The following is a 20000-nucleotide window of genomic DNA, read 5'->3' as shown; positions in this document are numbered from 1 at the left end:
CAAATCCCTTTCACGCTATCGTCATTGCAATCATATGAATAATTCGCTAGTGAACAGCGACATCAATCAGATAATTTTTATGACCGTTGCGCAGAGGAATCGAACCTACTGGTCTGGCGCCAAGAGGCTCCCAAGTCAGTACCTTAGACCACTCAGCTATCGATAGTTAAAACTCTTCCAACTCGAAACGCTACTGGTTCCCGAAATTAGGAAAAACCAGACACTGCCGCCTAAATTCCCAATTATCTGATTGATGTCGTTGTTCACTAGCGAATTACTCAAATGGTTACAATGACGATAGCGTGAAAGGAATTTGTTCCGGTCCTTACCCCCTGCTATGAGTGTGGTTGGTTCTTCTGCGAAAATAGGAATTTGGGCCGTAGTGAGTGGTCTTTCCTAATCTCGGAAACCAGTAGCGTCTCAAGTTGAAAGAGATTTAACCATCGGTAGCTGAGCCTCTTGACGCCAAGCAGTAGGTTCGAATCCTCTGCGCAACGGTCATAAAAACTATCTGGTTGATGTCGCTGTTCACTAGCAAATTACTCACACACACACACACACACACACACACACACACACACACACACACACACACACACACACACACACACACACACACACACACACACACACACACACACACACACACACACACACACACACACACACACACACACACACACACACACACACACACACACACACACACACACACACACACACGCACACAGAGCTCAGAGCTCATATGACCATAGATCGGTCATATGGGTTCTAAGCTCTCATCCGGGAGGTTAGTAACTATCGGTTACGAGTCCAACACGTGATCCAAAATCATGTTGAATATATATATATATATATATATATATATACAGTATATATATAATATGTATATGTATATATATATATATATATATATATATATATTGTTATAGTCAACCGTGAATCAAATGCGACTTTCAATTCTCCCGCCTGCTACGATCGAAGTTTTGAAGGCGTCTCATCCAACGTTGTTCATACGTATTCCCAACGTACGCCATACGTTTGGCTTCGAAACATGACCATGAATCGCCAAGTCACGGCCCCCTCGACTATATAATGGTGACCGGCCCCGAGCCGACCCTCTCTTATCTACTACTCTCCCTATGGGCTTCACCTTCTGGTCTCACCCATTCGACGCTGTTGATCGTTACACCACGTGTGAATTTTCAAGTTTCTGTGTAAGCCATTTTTTTGGACTTAAGTTTTATCATTTGTTGTATGTATTTAGTTAGGAATATATATTTATGTTAGATCTCCCAGTGAACTGTGAGTTGTATGTAAGAAATTGTTAAAACGGTAACTCTTTATTTTTCTTTTGTCATAGATTTAGATTATTTAAGTTTCATACAGACTTCCATATTAACCAACCTTCCTTATAACCTTGCCTACATCCCAGTCTTAGATGAGCTGCTAAGACAATGTAACGCATGTTTTGTTTATTTGTATTTTTTCATGTTTATATATTTATTTCGTGTCACTGAATCCAAATATCACATTAGTTTTGACGTAACATCGATATTTCTTTATTTATTCTTGATTTTATATCTTATTGTTATATACGCAACCTTTCTCTACAGTAGTTAATTGATTCAATCTACTTTAGCATTCTAAGGATAATTATACAACATCTAGTATTTTTTCATAATATGAAGTGTATTTAAGAGCTACAATATTAGTAAGAACAAAATAAACAACACAACTTTGCACTGCAAGTGTTTTGATGACTCTTCTCATGATTAGAAGTGCTTTGACGATCGAGATTTTCTAGAATGCATGCTTTCGTCTTTTCTGACTAGTGACCATATGTAATCTCCCATCATAGCAGTATTCCATCGTCCTTGATATCTTCTTTCCATAGTTGCGATATCCTGATGAAATCTCTCGCCATGCTCCTCACTGACAGCCCCCAAGTTTTCGGGGAAGAAATCTAGGTGAGAATGCAAGAAATGTATCTTCAAGGACATACGACAACCAAGTTTCCTGAAGTTCTCAATAAGCTTTGCCACTATTTGTTTATAATTAGGGTCCTTGTGATTTCCTAGGAATCTTTCAACTTTCGTCATCGCTCTTTCCAGTTTCTCCCACTTCAACATTTTGTTTACCTGGGGTCCAACAAATATACCACCCTTGAACTTAGCCTCAGATAGCTTGGGAAACATGAGACAAATTTCTTGGAAAGTTTCGCCTCCAAAATCCAAAGCCTTCACAAACTGTTTAATTAACCCTAGCTTGATATGAAGTGGGGGTAATAAAACTTTTTTCGAATCTACTAGAGGCTGTCTGAGAACATTTAACATTCCTGGCTGCAGTTCAACTCTTGGGGGCCAATGAACTTTATTATAATGATCATCATCAGCCCTGCTGTCCCATAAACAAAGAAAACAGGAATACTTTGTGTATCCCCCTTGAAAGCCAAGCAAAAAGGCTAGCATCTTGAAATCACCACAAACATCCCATTTAAATTCAGCGTAATTGATTTTTTCAAGAAGCTGTTTGACATTATGATAGTTTTCTTTCTTCTGTACTGAGTGTGCAAGAGGCAAAGATGGGTTTTTATTTCCGTTGTGGAGCAATACTGCTTTGAGAATTCGTGTTGAGCTATCTATGAACAGTCGCCATTTTGCTGGATGATGTTCGAGTCCAAGGCCTGTAAACAAACCAGTAACATCCTTACAATAACACATATCATCACTAAAGTCATAGTAAATTTTAAATTCTTCATGTCGTTTCCGGTACACAGATGTCCTGCAGTCTTCTCCTAGTAGATTCCATTCTTTCATCCTTGATGTAAGAAGCTCAGCTCCTGACTTAGTAAGACCTAAGTCTCTGATTAAGTCATCTAGCTCACTCTGACTTGGAAAGTGAGGCTCCGAAGTCGTTCTTGGTGCGAAATCTTCGTCTCCCATTTCATGGCTGCTGCTACCTGCTGACCCTTCAGATGAAATTTCCATTGCATCTTTCATCTGGAAAGAAAGAAATAACTAAATATAGCAACTTCAACAAAGACGAATAGCATTAGTATTAGGAAAGTGAATGTATATTAAGTACTTAATATTGAAGTTAATTAAAAGTAAAGAGAGTATGATAAAAATAAACTTGCATTTTCTGGTGGTTGTGGTACTGGTAAGCTATCATCATGTGGGACAGGTGCTCTAGATGATGGTATGTCTGGATACTGCAGAGCTTGTCTTCCTTTCACTTTCCTGTACTTCGTCACATCAATCATACAAAAGTAGCAGTCGTCGTGATGGTTCTTCGGCTCTCTCCATATTCTAGGAATGGCAAAAGGCATTGCCCTTCCTGTACCTCTTAGCCATTTTTCAAGAGTAGATCGGCAGCTTCCACATATCACATGAGGTGCCCATGGCTTGTCCTGGTCACCCATGGGCATTCCGAAATAGAGTCTGTACGCTATCCACACTTTAGCACCTCTCACGATCTTATGTAGTACTTGTTTTTTCCCAATATAATAACCACACACATAGCAAAATGTATCAGGAGAATTTTCACATCCTCTAGTAGCCATCTTAACAGGTAAATAGTTCAGTCATTGATCTGAAAGAGAAAATTAGATAAACATTTAGTAGCAGACCACATAACAATTCCAAAATATACATGGTAACATTGAAATTATATGTATTTCTATAACGGTCGATGATACAGAAAAAATAATTGCATATTTGAAATCAGCAGGAAAAATGGATTAATAAACTCTAAAAAAAAATACAATAAACAAAACTTTTGAAAAAAATGTTACGTTGTGTAATCGGAACGTACCATAATCTACCTGTAATCTCTATACGTTCCACTTTGTTACGGGTTTGCTCCAGAACTTGAATTCGACTTACCCCTAGACTCGGAATTAGCTACATACCTTCCATCATCTTAGGCCAAACCTAGCAAGCCCATGACAATATATATATATATATATATATATATATATATATATATATATATATATATATGTATGTATATATATATAATGTGTGTGTGTGTGCATATATATATATATATGTGTGTGTATATATATATATGTATATATATATACAGTATATATATATATATATATATATATATATACATATATATATATATATATATATATATATGTACATATATGACGGTGGAAAAAGAAGTCACGGATCTAGTTCCGAGTTTCTGAGTTTATTCCTGACCAGTTTCGCTCTATGCGTAGAGCGAAACCGGTCAGGAATAAACTTTTTCCACCTTCATCAACTTGTCACAATGTGCCAGCATATATATATATAAGTATTTATATATATATATATATATATATATATATATATATATATACATATATGCGCATTTATATACATAAAATTCCTTGCAATATGTGTAATCAATTTTATATAGGTCAAACTGCCAAACCCTTAAACATTAGAATTGAACAACACAAGAAAAATGTTAGGGATGGCAATAATTCTAGTGGAATATTCAAGCATATCGAATTAAATAATCATCCAGTTGATTGGGGTAATGCCCAGGCAATCTATTATACCAACAACATAATAGCAAGAAACTTAATAGAGTGTAGTTTGATTCATACCACCAGTGATCAAAATACCAACCTACACAAGGGGTTATATAAACTTGATAATTTTATTTGTCAAGAAATTAGTAAGATAATATCAGGAAAAATGTAACCCAGCGACTATGACCTAATGTCGCCCTACAATCATTAGTGGAAGCATTGACCCTGGCGACTGTGACCTGATGTCACCCCACCATCATTAGTGTATTGACATTGACCTTCCGCCCTCCAGGGGGTAATTGTCCGCTACTCTTATTCAAACTGTCCTTGTTCCTTTTTTCATGTATATATTATCTATGCATTTTTATTACTATGTACTTATTGCACTGAAGATGTAATATACGAAAGCGCTCTGCTTCGTTAGTTTCTTTTTTCCAAGTGGTCTACTTTGCATACATATATGTGTATATATATATATATATATATATATGTATATATATATGTATATATATATATATGTGTGTGTGTTTATATATGTATATATGTATATATACATATATATATACACATATACATATATGCGCATTTATATATATATATATATGAAGATAGGAGGGTGGTAAAGAAACACACAAGTCAGAGATGAGTTTATTTCTCTAACGTTTCGGCTATTTACACCTTCTTCAGAGAGACTAAGTAGTACAAGGGGGTTACAAGATTATATATCGTCCGGAGGACGTCTCCTAGTTAATGGCCTGGTGGACGACCGGGCCGCTGACGATTGATCCGTGGATGGTTGGTCCGCTGACGATTGATCCACGGACGATTGATCCGCGGACGATTGATCCGCTCTATGTTCCGCCTCCTCATTTTCCTTTGGCCAGTCGTGTACTGCTAATTCCGCCCCTATTTTAGACCAACTGATAAACCCTTTTCTATTATTTATACATTTATATGCTGCTTCCATTGCTTTCCTGATTTACTTACTCAATACTGTGTGAATTGTTTATATGTTATTCCAGTCCGGTAGATGTCCATACTCCTCTGCGTGTACTACTATAGCATTTGATGTTCTGTGATGTCTTAAGTCTGATTTGTGTTGTGTCATTCTTACCTTAGTCCCCTTACTCGTTTCTCCATAGTAGGCTCGTTGGCAATCACCACATGGAATTTTGTACACTGTGCTTTCTTTGTTGACCTGATCAGTCCTGATCTCACCTTTATGACCGACCAAGTCTCTAATCTTCTGTCCTGAAGTGACGGCAATGTTCATTCCTGCTTTTTGTAAGTATTTGGTAATGTTGTTGGCTGTTTTTGAATTAGGAAGTACTAGAAATTTTCTTGTGTCTCTGTCCGTATTTTCGCTCCTGTCATTTTTTCGTCTAATTATTCCTTTTGCTTTTTGTTTTTTTTTTAATATTAATACCCTTTGGTAAACCAGTTTCATGAATGAATCCAGAATGTATTTATTCTCTTCTTCTAAATGTTCCTGCTTGCAAATTCTTAATGCCCTCAAGAAGAATCCTATTATTACGCCTGATTTTGTCCTGTCATTGTGTGCAGAGAGATAGTGTATGTAATCATCTTTGTTCGTAGGTTTTCTGTATACAGTAAACTTTGGACCTTCATCATTCCTCCATATTATCGTGAAAAACCGTGAAAAACCGTGAAAAACCGTTTTTGAAAAGAAAAAACATTAAATGACATGCAGGTGCGTACAAGAGCAATGATTTTGAAACCTGCGTGTCATCTAATGTTTTTTCCTTTCAAAATTTGTTTTTCAGGCAAAAGTTTGGCTAATCTTTACATGGAATACTTCGAGAGTGTTCTTCTTCTAACAATAAAACCCCCAGGTATGATTTGGTTCAGATACGTTGATGATATTTTCACTCTTTGGGATGAGAGTTGGGGTCCCTTTGATATTTTTCTAGATAAACTTAATAATTTAACAACCAACATCAAGTTCAAAGTGGAATGGGAAAAAGATGACAAAATCCCCTTTTTAGACATCTTAATCATGAAGAATGGGAATAAGCTTGCCTTTACTGTTTTTAGAAAGAACACTCATTCAGGTAGTTACCTCCATTTCTTCAGTCATCACCCAGATCACATTAAAAGGAGTGTAGCTTCGGGACTTTTTCTCCGAGCCTTTAGAATTAGTAGCCCCCAATTTATAGAACACGAATTAACTTCCATCAAGTCCCAATTAACAAAATTAGCCTACCCTCATTGGTTTCTGGATAAAGCCCTTAGTAAAGCCAGAGCAAGTTTTTTCAAACACCCTTCCACTAAGTTAAAGAAAGAGAGACAAAATCCCCTAGTCATCCCCTTCTCAGAGTCCATCAGTCAATTGTCCAAGTTTCTTCCCAAAGAGAAAGTAAATTTAATTCATAACTACCCTAATACTATTAATAAAAAAGTTGTTAATGTTCACCAGAGGTTGAAGGAAGAACATATCCCAGGTGTTTACTCCCTTCCATGTAAAGATTGTAACCTTTCATACATTGGCCAGACGGGAAGAGACCTACCGACAAGATTAAATGAACACAAAAGGTCGATTAGATATGGCCAAATAAATTCAGCAGTGTTTCAACACGTTGATAAATTTAATCACCGGATGGACTGGGAGAAATCTGATCTCATTTATAAATCAGGGTGTGGGTTCAGAAGGAAAATGGTGGAATCAACATTAATTGATTATCTGCCCACGATGAATATTTCCAAGGGTCAATGGACCCCAGACATCATTTCAGGACTATTCATCACCAAAAATATTGTCAACAAGCTTCCTCCCACTCCCCCTGACCCGACCTCGTGTCATCCTAAGTTCAGATAGTGTTGGGGCAGTGATGTTATGTATTTTCTCATTTTACCTTTCTTTTTTAAGATGTTGCTACTTAAGAGAGTGTACACAAACAAATCATTGACAACTTATATAGTCACAGCTTTTTCAAAAGCATACCTGCGAAACTAGTCAGGAATAAACTCAAGACTAAGACTCCTGTGTTTCCTATTCCGCTTACATCAACCTGTCAGAATGTCTCAACAAATATATATATATATGATATGTGTTTATATATATATATAAATAGGTGTGTGTGTGTGTGTGTGTGTGTGTGTGTGTGTGTGTGTGTGTGTGTGTGTGTGTGTGTGTGTGTGTGTGTGTGTGTGTGTGTGTGTGTGTGTGTGTGTGTGTGTGTGTGTGTGTGTGTGTGTGTGTGTGTGTGAAGTGCGTAAGACACAATGAGTGGAAGGATGGAGATGTAAACATCAGGAACCGTTGGAATTTTATTGCTAACGTTTCGTTCTGAAAGGACTTCCTGAGAGTGTACACAAACAAATCATTGACAACTTATATACTCACAGCTTACCCCGTTCCTCCCCGTTCATCTTCGCTCCTCATGCACCTTCGTTCGGCATCACGAAGAACCAAGCTGGCCGTTACTCTCGCCAATTTTACAAATCCATCACGGTGGTTGCTACATGAATGTAAATTGATGTAGACTGCCTCAATTACTTTTCTTCTCTGTTTCGTTAGACCTTTATGTAGCACCTCTGTTCTTTCCCAATCTAGTAGGTGGTCAAAGTTGTCAAGTTGGACTACTAACGATTTTGAAGTTCTGTGAGCTCTGACGTCTCTTTTGAGTTCATAGGTATGCTTTTTTATATCCCTCTGCTGGTTTCTCCGAAATAACTAATGGGACAGCTTTTACATGGTATTTTGTAAATCAGTGGTGGGTTTTTGTTCGTCCCCAACTCAAGACGCGCGAGTGAAATGGAGCAGTTGTTCACCCGGGCAGGGCTAAAAATTGCGTTCAGCACTGGTACCAGGATAGGAGAGATTGTGAGGAGTAAGAGCAATGGTAAAGTCGAAACAGAAGAGAACAGCTTGATTTACAAAATACCATGTAAAAGCTGCCCCATTAGTTATTTCGGAGAAACCAGCAGAGGGATAAAAAACAAAAACAAAAAAAACATACCTATGAACACAAAAGCGACGTCAGAGCTCACAGAACTTCAAATTCGTTAGTGGTCCACCTTGACAACTTTGGCCACCTACCAGATTGGGAAAGAACAGAGGTGCTACATAAAGGTCTAACGAAACAGAGAAGAAAAGTAATTGAGGCAGCCTACATCAATTTACATCCATGTAGCAACCACCGTGATGGATTTGTAAAATTGGCGAGAGTAACGGCCAGCTTGGTTCTTCGTGATGCCGAACAGAGGTACACGAGGAGCGAAGATGAACGGGGAGGAACGGGGTAAGCTGTGAGTATATAAGCTGTCAATGATTTGTTTGTGTACACTCTCAGGAAGCCCTTTCAGGACGAAAGTTTAGCAATAAAACTCCAAGGGTTCCTGGTGTTTATCTCACCGCCCTTACACTCATATATATATATATATATATATATATATATATATATATATATATATATATATATATATATATATATATATATATACGGGAGCGGCGGTATCTCTTATTCATGAGTGTTCTGCCTGTTAAAGCGGAAGGATTCCAGGTAGGTTCCACCAGAATCATAGTGGTAATTTTACTGTACGGTTTGGCCTGGCGGGTTTCCAGTTTATACACACATTTTTTGTCATCCCTGCGGAGGGCCTTCCCACTAAGTTAATTTTGGGAATTGGCTTTCTTGCTGCGCACAGGGTGGCCTTAGCATTCCGTCCTTTAGTATTACAAGTTGAAGGCAAGGATATTCCAGTAATCCTTGGAGGGACGAGTGCTCCAGAAACACCAATGCTCACCTTCAGGGGGTAAGCGAGGCAGCCACGTTCCCAGTTAAACCATCGAGGTTCAATGGGCATCAAGGTTTTCAGGCGGAGCATTAGGTTTGGTATTAGAGAGAGCAGACAAGCTCGCTCATGCAGGTCAAGCCATTTCGACGCTGTTCACGGCACGTGCATACGCTGAAAGTGCCAGCCTGCTCGGCTAGGGAGTAGTGGAGTTGGTCAGGACAGAAGGAGGAAGGGCTTGGTGCAAAATCCCGTTCCTTAACTTAGGACCTGATACCCTTGAGATCCAGAAAGACCGCGTGGTAACAACTTACCCTCCTAGGGGAGATCGCGCTGGTAGATGGTGGAACAAGCGTATCAGTGGGAACGGTGCAGGCGACCGAAGAAGTGGATCCCCTTATAATGCTCATGGTGTCCTTCTTGTGAAGGAGGACAAAACCATTCGCCTTTGTCTCGACTTTTGAGAGCTAAATAAACACGTGGTAGATGATAGGTTCCCTCTCCCCCATATCGACTTGATGTTACGGAGTCTCGGCTCCAGCGTCATCTTTTCATTATTAGATCTTAAGTAAGGGTGTCTTCAGATCCCGCTGGTGGAGAGCAGTTGCGAGAAAACTGCGTTATTGACGCCCGAGAGTCCCTATGAGTTCACATCTCTTCCCTTAGGGCTGAAAGACGCCCAACCATATTTTTAGAGGGTGATGAATCATGAACTGACGGGGCTGCTAGGGGTTAGTGCGATGGTGTACATGTACGGTATCATTGTTCTCGGAACCACTTGGTATGACCACCTCAAGAACCTTGAGGATCTCCTTCGGAGGTTACAGGAAGCAGGCCTCTCCTTGAGGCTAAAGAAGTGTCATTTCTTCCAGAAAGAAGTCACCTACCTAGGGCATGTCATTTTCCAGAATGGGATCAAACCTTAACGAGAGAAGGTCCAAGTCATCAAGGCTTTCCTACAGCCAGCGCGTTATAAGGAGCTGCTTTCCTTCTTGGGATTAGCAGAATATTACAAGAAATTTATCTCAATCTTTGCCGAGATTTCACAACCTCTAGTAGATATGACGAAGGGTGACGTAGCTAGCAAACACAAAGTTCGCGAGCTTGGCCCATGGACATCTGCTCAGGTGCATACGTTTGAGTCCCTCAAAACCCATTTGTCAAGCACAGTGGTCCTTCCCTACCTCAATTTTGCGAAACCTTTCTTGCTAACCACTGACGCCAGTGCTTCAGTTATTGGGTGCGTGCTTCAGCAGGAGGACGAGGAAGGTAGGAGACGTCCACTCTTCTATTTCAGTTGCACTTTTAATGAGCACGAGAGACGGTATAGTAATATTGAGGAACAAGCGTAAACGGCAGTCTACGGTCTCACAGTAAATCGCCCTCTGATCATGATATATCCGGTTAGACTATTAAGCGATCACAGGCCTTTGGTCTGGCTCTTCACTGCTAAGGGCACGAACACTCGGATCCTCCGGTGGCAAATGGCGATCGCTGATTTCGATCTTGAAGTTAATTATATCCCGGGTGTAACCTTACATATTGTAACATCACCTACGGAAAACTACATCATAACATACATACGAACAAACACGCACCCACGCCCTTAGGTGACCATGCCATCACATAACCAGTGCATGATGGTGGCAAAGTAACCAGGAACGTATTTCCAAACCCGCATTTACACCACGTCACCAAATAAACCTGAGCATAAATTGAATTACAAGAATTAACCACAATATTTCTAACTGTATTATAATATCGTTTGTTTATTAAACCCTCAATTTGTAGCATAAAAAACCGTAAACATTGTAAAACTGTCAACTCCCCTCTCAGGAAATTGACATAGCATTTTACTCCGTATAAAGACTCAGGCCGGAGCCGGGAGTGACAGTTACAGGTGAACGTGGAGTCATGGAGAGTCTACGTAGTGTATTTCTAAAGTATCAAAATATAGTGTAGAAGAAGGGCACGAACTTTGACTAAATTTGGATTAGAATGCACGAACCTGTATACATTGGTGGCAGCAAAAAGCTACTTAGCCCTCCTCATAGACTGATGTGTGCAGTGCATTGTATTACAACAAACATACATCCAACTCCGACATAATGAAGGAATATTACCAGTTCGTTCGCAAGTGCCTTAATGCGACCAAATAAAAAACTTTCGTTCACAACAACCCAGTGACTTACCGCGTCAGAGACTGGTGTGTGCGGTGCATTATGTTACAACAAACAAACTTACATTCAACTCCGACATAGTGAAGGAACATTACCAGTTCGTTCACAAGTGCATTAGTGCGACCAAATGAAAAACTTTCGTTCACAACGACAACCCAGTGACTTATCGCGTCAGCAAGACCTTTTAATCTCAACCCCATTAACAAGTATATTGTTAAATCCGAGTGCATATAAAGTGCTAAGTAAGTCTGTTAACCTTTCCTTGGTAACAATCACCCACACCACCACCCCTGGCAACAACAACACCATAGAACACATATTCGGCGCTAATTGGTTCCAACACAACAACCACCAACTTGAGAGGAGGATACAAATCCTCCCTCCCAGCTAGTGCTGACTCAACAAGACCGCGAGTAGATCCATTCTCCAGACGACTCAAGTCAGCTCGCGGTCACCTTCCGACCTGCCCGGTTGATCTATCACCTGAAGGACAGTACCACCATTAGGAGACGGACCATTGGAGAGCCGGTACCAACCTCTACCGAGCCCTCACGATACGCACGAGAATCACCTAACATCGACGAGTGCTCCGACCCACGCACAGCCAATCAGCTTTCCACGACGCCTCAGCACTCCCCTCATCCCCATCCTAATGCAAGCCCAGGACAAGCCATCGACCCACAGGTTTCCTTTAAAAACTTGCTTAAATTCAGATAGGCATATTTCTTCAGAATTAAGTTATTTGCAATAAAATTTGAGTATTTTTGCAAACTAATTTTTCAAGACAATATTCATCACAGTATTATAATTTCTAGGAACAAATTACCTGAGATAACTACCCCAGGAAATAGTACATCTGGAAAAATAACAATTAGGTGAACATAACCTTTTTCTGCTCTATATATATATTTTTTCTTTTCTCTCCTTTATCGTTTTTGTTCTAAAACATTATATTCTATAGATATTATATTGTTTTTTGTTATCATTATATTTCGCCCACAAAAAATGTCACACACCACCCGTTCACATTCTACGGCTAGGAGCCTAGTTGAATCTGTTAATCAAAGCTTTATAAACACAAACGACTCACGGGATGACATAACTCAATCCCCCCTGAACGCCCTATACAGTCCACTTGACACCCCCTAAGCCATTAGTACCACTCAGGCTGCAAATCAAGCCCAAACGGACCAAACCACAGTCCAAATCGCTAGACAACCCAGTACTTTTCAGAAAACCATGCATTCCCCACCCACAAACATACCACCCCCAAACACCCCTACATAAGTCCATAACTGCTGTACCCTCTCAAATCCAAATCCTGATAGCCCTACTTTTTCAAAAGCAAGTGGCATTACCATCACAGACTATATCGTAGTATGTGAAGTCTATTTCACTAACAATAACATAACCCAGGACCAACACAAAATTACAATCCTTAATAATCACTTTGATTTTCATGACGATTTTAAGAAACCTGCATGTCTGTTAGAATCAAAACCAGAATTTGGTCTCACATACACGAAATATTGCTCAGAACTTAGGAAACTATTCAGTGATAGGCCTCAGAATAATTTTAACGTTTCCGGGAACACGTCCTAAGACACAAAATCAGTCATGATAGACCATCAACCTTTAACTGAATTTTTCAAGGGGAAAACTTTATAGGGTAAGATAGCAAGGTGGCACACAACCATCTTAGAGTTCAACCCAGTGATTGCCAACATAAAAGGCAAGGCCAATGTCATAGCAGACGCACTTAGCAGAAACCTCCTGATCGCAACTGTTCCAAACACTCACTGCATTTCCCTTTAGGAACTCCAAAAGGAACAGAGAAATTACCCAATTTGGTTGCATGTAATTTTCCACCTAGAGACAGGAGCCACTCTACAAAAAAGGTCCCCTATCTCCTTTCGAGAATTACATCTAAAAGATGGAATTCTCACTGCTACTACGGCCTAAACAGTAATCCCAAATTCACTGATTCTTTGAGTCCTTTTAATGGTCCATGATAGTGCAGGTCATCCTGGTAGGGACAAGTGTCTGGCAAATATCAGACGTGCATATTTCTGGCCTAAGATGGCCACCAACATCATCCGTCACATAGAACAATGCACTAACTGTAGCCGACTTCGTGGAGCTGACCCCAGATCACTCCAAATTGGAAAGGTATATCCCCTCAGAACCCTGGGATACTATGAGTATCGATCCAAGCCGTCAAGGTTCCCATTAAGTTCTTGCAGCGTTGGATTACTTTTCAAAGTATACAATACAGGTGCCCCTACCAGATAGATTAGAGGAACCAGTGGCCCAAACTTTGGTTGACAATGTATTCTGCAGGTATAAAATACCTCGTCAAATTCTCTCTGACAACGACACGGAATTCAGGAATGAAGCCCTCCAAAACATAGCCAAACTGTACCACATCAACAGGATATATGCCGCAGCATATCATCCACAAAGAAATTGAATTGTAGAGAGAACAAACAGAAAAATCATCGAAATCCTCCGTCCCCTACAAGAGTGTCTTTGTGACACATGGAAAGACTGGCTCTTACAAGTACAACCCAGCATTAATGGCTATATAAATTCAGCAACAAAGAACTCCCCCAGTTCATAATTTTCGGCCAACCCCTCCGTATGCCTTATGACATAGTGGAGAAACCCCCTTCTCCCCTATACACCATAGAAGATGACGCAAAGCGCGTAGAACTCGCCATGCACTTGCTCCACAAAGAAAAATAAAATAAAATAAAATAAAACAAGAAAAACAACAAACTCGAATGAAACAACATAAACATTCTCGACTCTTGACTCTTACTCCCTGTGACGTTGTTATGCTTAAATACCACAATAGATAAAAAAAAAACTTAAACCAAAGTTCTTTGGCCCCTTGTAGTAGCAGAAACCCTTGACAACAACAACTACTACCTCATAGACCCGTCAGACGACACCCTCATCCAAGCACATGGAGAGAAACTAAAACCAATCAAATTAACTCTCGATACAAATACCAGCCTAGACAGACACGATTTCCTACCAAACCGACCTACCTCCACCCACCAGCCCACATCACCCACCCGCAATCAAGAAATCTCAACCGCCTACCTTTCACACGTCACTACGCTCCAGGCAGTAATTCCCTATAACAAATCAGATTCTTCTTCCGTTAGGTGGAAGGACGTCATGCTTATCTAAGTGGAAAGTGATCACGATCCCTATTCACCAAATTCTTTCCCACTATATAAAAATCTTTTCCACTTTTTCGGATCGTGTTCACCAGGCAGAGTCGTACACCCATACCCCCTACCCATATACTCCTAACAAAACAGAAATACATTCAGAAGCAAATACTTAACTACATTCTTATACTAGCAGGCCACCCCAACCCCCAACCCCCTAAAGTAAACTAAAGACTACACTCACCATCGCATTAAGAAACCTTCACCAAAAAAAGCAATTTTTCCACCATACGACTGCAAAAGTATTACCCGCTCATTGAAATAACACTAGGTACAAATGCAATCTATGCATATATCCCTCTCGACCCAAAAAAAAGAACCCCATAGGTTGCTCAGTCCACCCCCAACCCTATCGCACCCCTCCCAATATCCCTAACCCCCCCCTCCCCAACCTCTATCCCTTTCATTAAACCAATAAAATTATGTAGTCTGGCTAAACACTACCCAATCGGACATAATAGACACACTGCAATTAACCACATCCATACACCCAGCAATCGCTATATCCCTCATTCCATTTGTCTTATTAATCCTGTTCCTCCTCATTGGCAGATTAATCTATGTCCGCGCGATCCAGAGCATTAGATAAACCCATAACCAAACCCCTCATACAAACAATACAAGATAAACACCCATTTCTTATTCATGGCATTTTATATGATATGTCTTGAACTTACCCTTATTAATATTATGTCTCTTGTATAAATTTAAGTACATACATACGTAAGCCTAGAGGACACATCTCACCAAAAGATGCTAGATTAATATTTCTCTTCTTTATATCTCGTTACAACTATCAAGGAGTTTCGACTCCTCCCGGATGGACTTCTGTGTCACTTGAGAGGGAACGTATACCAGTTGGAGGAATTCCTCCTGGTATGCCCTGAGGGAGCAAAGATAGCGGCATTACGTATTGCCCATTGTCTTCCTATGACAGGTCATGAAGGAGATCAAGTCACTCATGACCGATTGAAGTCCGCCTTTTGGCCAAAGATGTCGGAGGATGTAAAGACATTTATAAAGAATTAAACAATTTGCATCAGGTGCAATCCCTCATATGATCTCCCTGCTTCCCAAAGACAGTTTCCTGACTTAAAAAATCCGTTCGAGAGAGTTCACGTGGATCTCATAGGACCATTAATCACCACTTTAGATGGTACAAAGTACATACAGTGGTCGATGTCTTAATCCGTTTCTTATTTGCTGTGCCCATCGGTTCCAAAGATGCGCATACAGTAGCTCGGGCATTCATTACCCATGTACTATTCATATATGGCGCCCCTAAGCAGGTGATCTCAGGCGGGGGAGGGAAGTTCATGAACAAAATCTTCAAGGTTGTGTTGGAAATGGCGAACATCAAACATCACACTATAACGCCGTATCATCCGTCGAGCAACGGATTAGTTGAGAGGGTAAATGGGATTATCATCTTACGGTCCCGTGTCCAAGACAACCAGACAGGTTAGGATTCCATGTTCCCTCTGGCGGCATTGGCCTATAACTCGGATTAGCACAGAATTCTACGAGATTCCCCGCATTTTCTTCTCTTTCACCGTGACCCTGTTCTACCTATGACTGGGTTCACAAAGCCCCCCTTGGTACAACACTGACAATTTGGCAGCCGAGACAATGGCATTGGCAAATTGTTTTGATAGATATCAAAAGTTCCTCGAGGCAGCGACAGTAGACAGACACACAAGGAGACCATGGGCAAGAATAAAACAGCTCGCCCTTGGTGACAGAGTATACGTCACCGCCAGACCCAGGCAAGGGGTGGCGAAGAAACTCAAGCCTCTGTACCAGGGCCCGTAAAGAGGGATAAGGAAAGTTAGTGACGTCGTCTACCGCATTAAGCATATCCGCTCGACCCGAGAGTTCTCTGTCCACACAGACAGGATCAAACAAGAGGGAAACCTCTCAGTCCTTTTCTTTTTTAATATCCATAACCTCTTCATCTCTTCTCTGCGCAAGGATTCTGCCACTTTTCATTTTTGCAGAGTTCGAGTAAAAACGAGCCGCCAGCACGAAGGATTGTGCCAAGCAGAGAGTTGGAATACCGGCATGGCAATTGCAACGAGTTGGAGTACCGGCTAGGAGCACTGCGTTAAGTGAAGGAGGGGAACGTCTTTTTTCTCGTTTTATGTCATTCAGAAAAAAATAAAATAGAATAAGATAGAATTAAAATAACACCTGACAGGATTCCATGAGAGTCCTCCTCCCACATAACACAACCAAATTTCTGCTGCCTACATTTATATTTATCGCAGGACCGCCGGAACAGCACGCCTAGATTCCCGTTTCCCCAGCGACACAGGCGAAGAATTCCAATACCCTCGCCGGTGGATGAGTGACCGCCGTAGTTTGACCCACCACCAAACATATGTTTTATTTATCTATTTATTTTTTTCCGTCCTGTTCCGGCGCATTTTTTTTTTCTTTTTACCTTTCAATATATTTATCTATTTATCTATTCATTCATTTATTGCTTTTTTACCACTATGATTGTTGTCCTAATGCAGTGGTCCCCATACTGGGGATAAATTACCCCTTAGGGGTAATTTAACAGTTTGTCGGGGGTAATGGAGGAATAACAGAAAAAAGTTAATAATTCTGAGAATCAAGAAAACTTGGCATTGGGATTAATGTTAATATTAGAATGCAAAATTGTAAAGTAAACCTATTGTAATTAAGCAGTAAAGTTAAACCGAATAACAGTAAACATCAAAAACTAATAGACAGTGTAATCCTTTGTAAGTGTGCAAACGGTGCCAGCCTGGCACTTTCAACCACGAAGCCAAGAATTCCTCAACTAGCTTCAAGTATGCAACTCCATCCATCCCACTGATGTTCTCGACATCTTTGGCAATAGACGTTAGATATGCACAATGTTCAAATACAATATATAAATAAAAATGTCTCTAGTGTTCTGATTTAGCCATATACATTAATGTTGACAGCATTTTGTGATTGGGGTAACATACTTATTGTAACACGTTAAGAAAAAAAAAAAAAAAAAGTTTGGGAACCACTGTCCTAAGCGGGCTCATTATTTCGAGTTGCCACCTTTCGAGGAAGGAGTGAATATGAGGGGGCGTCCTAAGATGAGATGGATGGATGGGGAAAAAGAGAGGAATGTCTGTTGAGGAAGGACGGGAGAAGACAGAAGATAGGGGTGAATGAAGAAGGGTTGTGTATGGATGGTGCTATGATGCATGAGGGGAAGTGGGTGGGGGATGGGGGGTGAGGAAGTATGTATGAAAAAAAAAAAATTGACGCAGCCCAAGGGATTTCTCCCCGTCTTCTTTTCTGCATGTGGGGACGGAGAGGGGGGGGTCGCCGAATTTATGAAGCAGCATTGCTGTGGATGTGATGTGTTTTGCGACACTGCCTCTGACCCAGGGTAGTAGACAGGATGCAGGGATGACCCGTCATCCAGGAGGTGCTAAGATAAGAGGGAGGGAGGAGGGTGGAGGGGAGTGGAATATGTAGGGAATGGAATGGGTGGGAGTGGTTTCTATGCCGTTTTCTTTTTGGCTATCCCTCGTGTAAGGGGAAAAAAGCCTTTGGTATATGTATATATGTACGTTTCGACACGTACGCACCAGTTTTTCCCTCTCGCCATTTCTTTTCACTTTTTGTAGCATTTGTTGACTACTTGTTAACGGGGGGAGGGGATGTAGTGAGGTTTGGGGTCTACTTCTCATATGTACCTTGTTCATCTCACCACGCGAGCCTTCACGGGCTTTTGTTTGTGTGGTTGTCATTTGGAGTGACATGCCCCAGGGTTTAGCTCCGCCCCAAGCCGCCTGGGGTGGGTAAAGTGATTGTGGCCCTGGGAGATGATGGGTTAGTTACCCAAGCTTTGTAGGGTGCCAAGCATCTAGTAGGGTTGCTTAGCTTCGGAAGGCAGTTCATTCTACCCATGTTGCCTAGCGAGGTTGGTCATCCCGTATGTACTCTGGCCCAAAAGTGTCCTCATCTCGTACTTATCTCGCTGATAGTAGTTAACTCCTGCTCCAAAATCATATCACTAGTACACAAATAAAGAAGCAGAATAAAACACTGGTGCCTATTTTCACGCCCTCACCCTCGGCACAGACTACCATATATATATATATATATATATATATATATACATATATGTATATATACATATATATATATATATATATTATATTTATACATATGTGTGTGTGTATGTGTGTGTGTGTGTGTGTGTGTGTGTGTGTGTGTGTGTGTGTGTGTGTATGTGTGTATTTGTGTGTGTGTGTGTGTATGTGTGTGTGTGTGTGTAAATGCGTATATATTTGTATATAAACACACACACACACACACACACACACACACACACACACACACACACACACACACACACACACACACACACACACACACACACACACACACACACACACACACACACACGCACGCACGCACACAAGCACGCACGCACGCACGCACACTTCTGAATGCCAGAAGCCGGAAATAGGAAACGAAATTCAAGGTCAGCGAAAACTGTCCGACAGTAATGAGTATCAGATGAAGCTAAGTGAGAAGAAAACGAAAAAAAAAAGAGCTTCTGGTTAAGTAAAAAGCACTCACAAGGCCACATAAACAGTGACAGAGAGAGAGAGATAGAGAGAAAGAGAGAGAGAGATAGAGAGAGAGAGATTGGAGACAAGGATCGAATTAAACCCGGGAACACAACGTACATAAAGTGACCCTAGTAGTATTAGTAGTAGTAGTAGTAGTAGTAGTAGTAGTAGTAGTAGTAGTAGTAGTAGTAGTAGTAGTAGTAGTAGTAGTAGTAGTAGTAGTAGAAGAAATGACCCATCTATTGAGAGCATATGTAAATTCATCTCCCTACGCCCCGATGGTATTCAAAACGCTAGCTATCCTTCCACACTTTACATGTCCGAGGACCCACAGAAAATCTAAGCACTCCGCAACGGAGGATGGAGAAGTGGAAAAAGGGAGAAGTGGAGCAACTGTTGATGGAAGCAGAGGCCATCAACAGAAAGAAAAATCCAGACGACAAAGCCAGATTTTTTGCAAACAAGATGAGGCAGGGAAAGGTTGCGGTTGCCACGAGGTCCCGGAGTTCTACCCCTAAACGAGGAAACGCTAAAGATCTTGAAAGAAAAACATCCAAAAGCAAGACCAGCAAACCTGGACTCTAAATTCAATGGCGACTACCTCCCACCCCACGAGGTAGTCTTTGACAGCATCACAAGAGAAAGGATCTGGAACCTTGCTCTACACACCCAGGGAGCGGCGGGACCATCGGGCTTA

This window comes from Oratosquilla oratoria, chromosome 11 (assembly GCF_046742065.1).
Source record: "Oratosquilla oratoria isolate Oo_2021 chromosome 11, ASM4674206v1, whole genome shotgun sequence".
Lineage (NCBI taxonomy): Eukaryota > Metazoa > Arthropoda > Malacostraca > Stomatopoda > Squillidae > Oratosquilla > Oratosquilla oratoria.
The sequence above is the reverse complement of the archived record's forward strand: the minus strand, read 5'-3'. Positions refer to the sequence as shown.